The sequence below is a fragment of the Nothoprocta perdicaria genome, unplaced genomic scaffold, assembly GCF_003342845.1.
Source record: "Nothoprocta perdicaria isolate Ctin4 unplaced genomic scaffold, notPer1 scaffold_43, whole genome shotgun sequence".
Lineage (NCBI taxonomy): Eukaryota > Metazoa > Chordata > Aves > Tinamiformes > Tinamidae > Nothoprocta > Nothoprocta perdicaria.
Window position 1 is genome coordinate 4,702,635 of NW_020455677.1, and position 7,619 is coordinate 4,710,253.

General features: G+C 47.5%; 1 long non-coding RNA gene across 1 annotated transcript in view; it reads left to right on the forward strand.

Annotated features, from left to right (window-relative positions):
* The first annotated feature begins 2,740 nt into the window (after positions 1–2,740).
* Positions 2,741–7,619, forward strand: part of LOC112953267 — a 15,465-nt gene continuing 10,586 nt past the window's right edge. Inside the window, exon 1 of the long non-coding RNA XR_003250554.1 lies at positions 2,741–2,884. This is a non-coding gene — a long non-coding RNA (uncharacterized LOC112953267). The remainder of the gene's footprint in view (positions 2,885–7,619) is intronic.

Genomic DNA, 7,619 nt, shown 5'->3' on the forward strand with positions numbered 1-7,619 from the left:
TTTGAATGTGATGTGAAACATCATCTTAAATAATTATAACTAGCAGAGAAGAGCCAAAGCTGCAAAGTCTCATCTATTCCAATGTGCTCTGTCTATCTATGGAATTTCTAAGGTGCCAATCACCAAAGCATCCAAGCACTGTCTAATCTGGATCTGAGCTCCTTTGGTGTTCATGGAGGCTTGAATCTAGTGCTTCATGAGAGCACATCTCTAATTAGCAAGCATATAACAGAGCTTATAACAGAGCAGCGTAACGTGGGCRAATAAAGTTTACTGCCATCAAGGTCTTTATGATCTATTGGCTACAATTCCAGGAGCTGAAGAAGTTGCATCATAGTCAGTCCTGGTCCATGAAGTATTAGAGTCTCTTTCCATTACCCTCAGGAAAGGCAGTGGCAGAGCTACTGAGTGCAGGAAGCCACTCACTGGAGTGCTGGACCTCTCCCTTCTACCATGTAGACCCTGCAGCTCTGTGTAGCTTGTGCCTCCCAATCTGCATCCCGCCCCGGGGCTAGGAGTGAGGGGGCTCTCTGCCATCCGTGGTTGTGGATCCAAGCTTCCTTGTGCAGCGACAAGAAAGAAGCAAGTGATAGGAACCAGTGACCCAACAGATGTTGGGCCCAGCTCTCCTCCTGGCTTAGCCACTGCCCCATACTTCCTGCAGGCTTTGGGAGGCAGATTGAAACCTGCTGGATTACCACTCACTGCTTGAGCAATGGTGAAGGGACTTGCTGTACTAAAGCTACTCATCTGGAGTGAAATGAGATTAGACCTTTCCTTCATTGCCAGGGAAACAGCATTTGTCTCTTTCAAACAAGAACCTGCCAGGTTCAGACAGTGCCACAGTGTTGCTATTACTTCCCCTCCATCAAGCTGCACTTAGGAGACTGCCCACAGTCTTCCTGATTTGACATGACACTTGACAGCAGGTTTTCATGGCAGAGAGTACTCAGTAGTTACTAAGAGAGAGCCTTTCCAAACCCTGCTTATAAGCAGCACGTTTCTGTTCCTGCAAGTGGGCAGGTCCTTGTCCTGATCCTGCACTGATCAGCCCTAACCACCCATCCCCGCAACTGCTGGAATATTTTCAGTGACATTGAATAAATACATGTTAAATCTTTCTCCATTAAGTGACATGTCAGAAATTAAAGTGGCATCAGCTGTAAAGCCTGCAGCTAAGCCAGCTTCTCCTAGGGCATTTGCACATGGTTGCCCAAGAGGCTAGGAACAATAGCACCAATAATGCTTTTCCTTCCTGCCTTCCTGCCATCCATCCATCCATCCATCCATCCATCCATCCATCCATCCATCCATCCATCCATCTTCTCTGCACACCCTTTCTGCTCCTCTTCCCCCATTAATACCACTGCCACCTTCTCCTCCTATCCCCAAACTTTCACAGCTTTATGTATGGAAAAAAAAAAAATCTGGATCACAGATCTCAATCCCTTCTGATGACTGCCATCATGTTACACAACCATTAAAAATTTCTCAAGCCCTCATTAAAAGCAGTTAGATTTTTTTTTTTTTTTGACCCCTGCTATGTTCACTGGAAAGCAATTCCAAAATTCCTCTAGTAGGTAGGACTTAGCAGGTAGAAACTTATCCATATTCATAACTAGACCTTCCATCCATGACCACAACTGTCTTCATCTTCTTCCAGTCTTGGAAACTGCCTCCTCAGCTAACTTTATCTCTGACCCTAGGTCACTCCCACTCTTTCAGTCATGAACTTCCAAGTTCCGTCCTCTCAGACATCCTGCCTCTCACCCACTTCTTGTCTCACTTCACTTTTCCCCTACCACATGCTCCCCACCCACCATATTCCCTTCTCCTGACTTCCCCCCATCCCTCTCCTTCCCTATCTTCCTCTTCAGGCCACCCCAGCTCTTCAGTTTCTTCCTCAGGCACAGATGGACATCTACACAATTCCTGATGGTTCAGAGAAACATTTATTTCTTCTTGAATTGCCCAGGGCAGGAGCTTGCTCTCCTTTCATGCTGCTCCTTCGTGTACCTGTTTGGTTGGGTCAGGATGGCATCCGGGACTCAAATAAAAGTCTGTACCCTGCTCACAACCTGTGCAGCTTAGAATTGATTCAGAAACTGTGTGACAAAGGAGCACATGGATAAYTGATGAGGTGAAGCTTGAGGCAGAAGATGCTGAAATACTGCAGCTATTAGGCAAGACAAAATATTTATAGTTGTGACCTGCAGGGTGAGTGATTGTGCAGGGTAGGGAAAAAGCTGCCATTAAGGAAGAGGGAAATTGCAAAACAAACATCCCCTTGGATATTTAGTATCACACCCAAAACATTAACATTGATTATATCTCTATTAAGAGGCAAGATACAGAGCTGCTTTAATTAACAAGGTGGGTTCTCCATCCTCAATTGCCTCTTCACAAGTATCAGGTGAGGCATCAGGGCTGGGATTCCCAGTGGCATAAAGCTGGGTTCTTCTGGTTAGTAGACTAATCCTGAGGCTCTGCTCTTCAAAGTTTTTTAGGATTCAGACAGCTGACATTATTCGGACAAGTACATCTTTTAGAGCTCTGAGTCCTAGGAGCTAAAAGGATAGCTAGGAATCTCCAGATTGCCTGGTTCAAGACTAGTTTGTGTCACTCCTAATGGATAAATGTTACTGTTAGATGGCTGCAGGATGTCAAATCTTTCTCTAGGGCTATGTCATTCTATGGCTGCCTGATGCAGCTTTTTTGAAGGTTTTTTTTTTATTATTTATTTTATTTTTTTGCTATTTGCTTCTGAAGGAGTGGGTGTTAACTAATCTTAGACTCCAGATAATGGCTTTGACAGACCTGCATGGAGCTCAGATTGTTGTATAGCTATTAATTCATTTAGACGTGCCAGCCTGCTGTTTGATGGGTAAGTGTTTTGTTTCACTTGGGGGCAATGGGACACAGGGAGAGCTGGTGCCTTTCCCAGACTTGCACAATAGCGGGCTCAGAATTAGGCCCTGTGCAATTCCAATTGCTCTGAGTTGCAGGCATTAAGTGCTGGGCTGCCCACTTTTTATTGTAGCAATGGAATGAGGCGTGGGGAGGAAATTGGCTGTCCTGGTTTGGATATGATGAAGGTGCTGTCAGATTTTAGCATTCAGTGGCCTTTTTAAAACAGTGCTCCAAGTGACAACTTTCCCAATGCTTGGCAATAGGTAAAGGTTGTGCACAGGTAAGGAATGCTGTCTCATTAGGCAGGAAAACTAGAGTGAGGGAAGCAAGAAGAGGTTGCAGTCAACTAATCCTTTTCCACTAACCTCCTGACTAATTACCTCCCTGGATTATTCTATTGAACTCAGGCCTTTCCTCCAGCCCAAAAGTTTCTCACTGGGGCGGAAGATAATTCAATAATGGAATAGGTTCCTTCTCCAGACTTGCAAACAGGCTTTTATGAAGGACAGGATCCCTCCCACCTTTCCAGTTCAGTACCTTTAATCTCTCTGGAGTCAAACCAAGCTTCTCTGCTCTAGAAAAGCGAGTGACCGTTTGATGAATGTTTTCAGAGAAAAGAAAATACAGCTGTAGTACTTAGGTTCTTCCTATCAGCCCAGACCAAATGCRTTCTGCCATCAACCTGGCAAGCCAGCCTGTAGTGGGGAGCTGGGCTGCATTTCTGCTGCCTTGTACAACTCTTAAAAACAGGGGACACTCTGACTGGGGACTGCTGAAGTAGGATGTGCCAGACCGTATCCCAGCTACCTGGAGGCAATGAAAGGCCTAAAATGCTGTCCCRTCTTTACTGTGTTGCTGTACTTCTCCCAGCCATCAGATTGTGGGATCAGAAATGTCCAGCCAGTCCCATGTTCCATAGTGATACAGACATGGGAGAAATCAGCACCAACAGGCCTGCTCTTACACCATGAGGGCAAACACCTAAAGAAACTGGAGCTTTTTCTCAGAAAAGGAAGATTCCTGAAACTCTGGCAGTGACCAGCTGAGACCGAAACTCGAGTAAGATTTACTTAGAAAGGGTGTGTGGGACTGTGAGCATGAGTTATTGTAGAAAAGAGTAAGGCTGCTCAGGAAAAACATTGTGGCGGAAGATTTTTACTTGGCGGAGGACTTAGAGGAATGAGAACTGTCATGAGCAGAGATGCCTAAAGCCTTTTCATTATATGGCAAAAGCACCTAGTGTGTTTGCTCCCCAGGGAAGTGCTCAGAGATAGGTGTCAGTCTGGCTGGCCCCAGTTCATCTGAATGTGCCCACATGGGCCAGTGGCTTTATTTTTGTGTTGGGTGTTTTTTTTCTTCCCACTCACTTGTGCTTTCCTCTCCAATACCTGTGGCTGCCTTTGATGATATCTTTTTTCCCCTCTTTTGGCCTCTCTGATGGGCAGGCTTTGTGGTTTGACACCTTTTCTTGCTCCTTTTTTTATGCCTTTGATGGTACAAGAAGGCTCCTTGTTTCTGTATGATTTTGCTTTTGCTATGGCTGTATATGATGAGCTAGGCAAATAATGTGCTAGTCCTTTTGCAATCTATTTAGCAGTAAATTCCATGTCTTGCAAGTAATGTTCAGCAAGCAAATACAAGACTTTGATTAAAAAAAAATACTTCTCAATGCCATAAAGACAAAGACATTTGGCATTTCCTTCATGATAAAACTATCAGCCCTATTTATTTTGTACTCAATTCCTAGGTGACACGTTTTTATCTGACAATTTCCAAAACCCTTGCCAATGCTATTAAATAAATCTCGCATTGCTGCTGTGCAAGAGGCATTTGCCTGCATTCTGCGTCTTAAGTCAAGGTATTTAAAAGAAAATTGACTTTTGCCTAGACACAGAATAAAACAGCCTCAAGAAACAGAACAAGAACTTCAGAGTCCTGACTTACTACCTTCATTGTCTTAATTAAYGGCATGTTCTCCACCTCTGGTTAGTCAGCATTCTGATTTTTTTCCACTGGATCATCATCATAAAAAAAGATCCAGTTGTCATTTTAACCATATAATTAAAATGCCTGTCTGTAGAATGACTTCCATCAGAATGCTCCAACCAGTTCTTACAATGGTGGATAAGATGCTGCTGYATTAAAAATAACTTGATTCAGAAAATTAAAAAATGTGACTGAAGACTTGGCAAATGAAAGCTCACCAAATAACCCAGATTTTTGATTCTTATCGTCTTGTTCTGAATCCTAGACCACAGCATTTTCTCAGCTTTTCTTCCTGTAGTTTCCTAAGGTTTTTTTGAAGGAGGCGACTCTCTCTAGGTAATCTAGATACCTGCTGGTTGCTCTGTACGAAACCGCGGAAATGTCAGAGTCTGCAACTGGAGTGAGTTTTTTATAGTRCAGGTTGGTGAGCTGTGGCTGTGTGCTGGAGTTTGGACAACATGGATTCAACTGACTTCACTCTAGCAGCTGGTGCTGTCAAAACAGATACCACCCTCTTCAATAGTGAGATGAAGCAGTTGCAAGTGGCAAAGTACAACTCAAACAACTCYGTACTGAGCTGTAGATCTGGGAAGTCCTAGAAGAAGCCCTTCCTGCCACAGGTGGCCTAAAGAAACTGGCTTTAGCACTGCTGCTTTTCCAGTAAGCCAGCAGGATTTGGTGGGTGGAGGAAGGGGAAGGAACTCRGCTAGCCGTGACAAAGGGGAAATCTTGGCACGAGCTTAGATGCAGTCTTGCGACTGGCCTTGATGTCCCAACTTCTACAAGATGGGGTCGCACCCAAGTGAGGGAAGCTGACAAAGATGTGTGGGAGGGAGATGGGAAACCACGAACTCTGGCTCTGTAGAGGTCCTGAAGTCTTGGAAGAAGAGGGCTGACACTGTGCTGCTCTCAACAAGATCTATGCCACYGTGTGACTGCGGTGATAGGTCCCAAGACACTCCTCTCCATCAAGTGATAGAGTGATAGGGACTGAGGGTGTGGGGTTTTTTTTATAGAAAAAAGGGGCTGTGTGAGTGAGCTTCTGATGTGCTTGCTTGCTTGTTTTCTTGGTGGGAACAGCTCCTGCCAGTGATGGCTGGGGACCCGGGTGGCTGCACGGGGACCAGGGGGAGCTGCCGCTGCCCCCGGGTCTAGGGCAGAGAGCCGCGCTGCTCGCAGCCGCCTGTGGCTGCCGAGCCGGCCGCTCCCAGCGGCGGTGCCGGCGCGGCCGCCGGCACGGGCAGCCCTGGCGGGGAAGGCGGCGGCCGTTGGAGCCGTTGGCGCGCGGCCGTTGGAGCCGTTGGCGCGCGGCCGTTGTTGGTGCGCGCGCCGCGGCTGCCCCCTGGCGGCCGCGGGCGGGAGGCGCCGCGGCGCGGAGCGCTGCTCGGTCAGGGGCAGGCGGGACCCGGCGCTGCCCGGGCTGCGGCTACCGGCGGCAAGGCGGGCCTGGGCCAGGGGAAGATGTCTCCCTGCCTGAGCTAGCAGCTGAGCGAGGCTTCGCCTCCCTCGCCCGTTCTCAGGGAGCTGCACTCCCCCTGCTCACCCCTGGGTCTCCAGTGCCTTCCTTGCGGCTCGGYGGGGAAAGGGTTTGCTGAGCCCCGGCTGTCCCATCTGCAGATGCCTTYGGCTGGAGTGCCTTGCTTGCCGGCACACGTGTACGAGTGTCCGTGGAGCAGCTCCTGCAGCGCTCTCAGAGTAGGTCATTTCCTCTGACTCAGTCGTATCAGTCACCAAGTTGATGTGCTCTAGTCTCGGGCTCAASTCTTCAGCTGTGAGCATGTGCTCTCCCTCTCGCGTGTGCGCTWTGGGCAGATATGGGTGGGCAGATCTGGAGATAAGCCTTGGACCTTTGCTTGGGGCCTCTTAACACCCTCTTAGCGCCCAGCAGGCACTAAGTACAGTCTGTGTGGGGGCTGTTCACAGCCTTCTCAACTGCTGTAACATATTCCCTGCTGACTTAAAGGTATTGACGTGACTCACATTGGCACCAGGCAAAGCAGCTTTGTGGTCCCTCTTGAGCAGCCTTTCCGAGCTCTGCCTGCCTTGGTAGCTGGGAATGTCTGTTGCACAGAGCTGCAGTCTTCCCTAAGTGTCCCAGCACCACACGCCACATGGAATCAGGTCTCAAGGCTCCTGGGTTTTAGCTCCCTGCTGCCTCAGCTGCTTATGGTTACAGTGGAAACATAGCTTAATCCAGTGATCGTCCAGCCTGTTCAATGGCCATCCCACACACCCAGAAAAGACAAGATGTGTTCAGTACTTGGCTTTGTATGGCCATGTACTCATATGGGTTTTCTCCTTCCTTTACAGCAAAGATTTTGACTTTCTAGTTCTGGGCTTTTCCTTTAAAAAGGCAAGACAAGCTACTGCCCAAATTTCACCTCTAAAGAAAGATTATTGCATGGCATTATGGTGCTGTCTCTCCATAGATGAGAAATGGTCTGAAGGTGAAACCTGGAGATAAATTCTCTGTGCTTTCACTTTAACTTACTTAAGGTAAATTGAAAGGAAGCCAGTCATTCCTGCCCGGGGAGCTTAGTGTCCTCTGCATTTTAGAACCCACTCAAGATCCTAAATGTGCTAATCAGCCTGAGCTTGCATGGTCCACCCATCRTGCCAGTGTGTCCCATTTGCCTTTGCAAAATTACATTTGCAAAATTACATTATGTCACCAAGGGGAAATCCTGCTTGACTAACCTGATCACCTTCTACGAAGGAATATC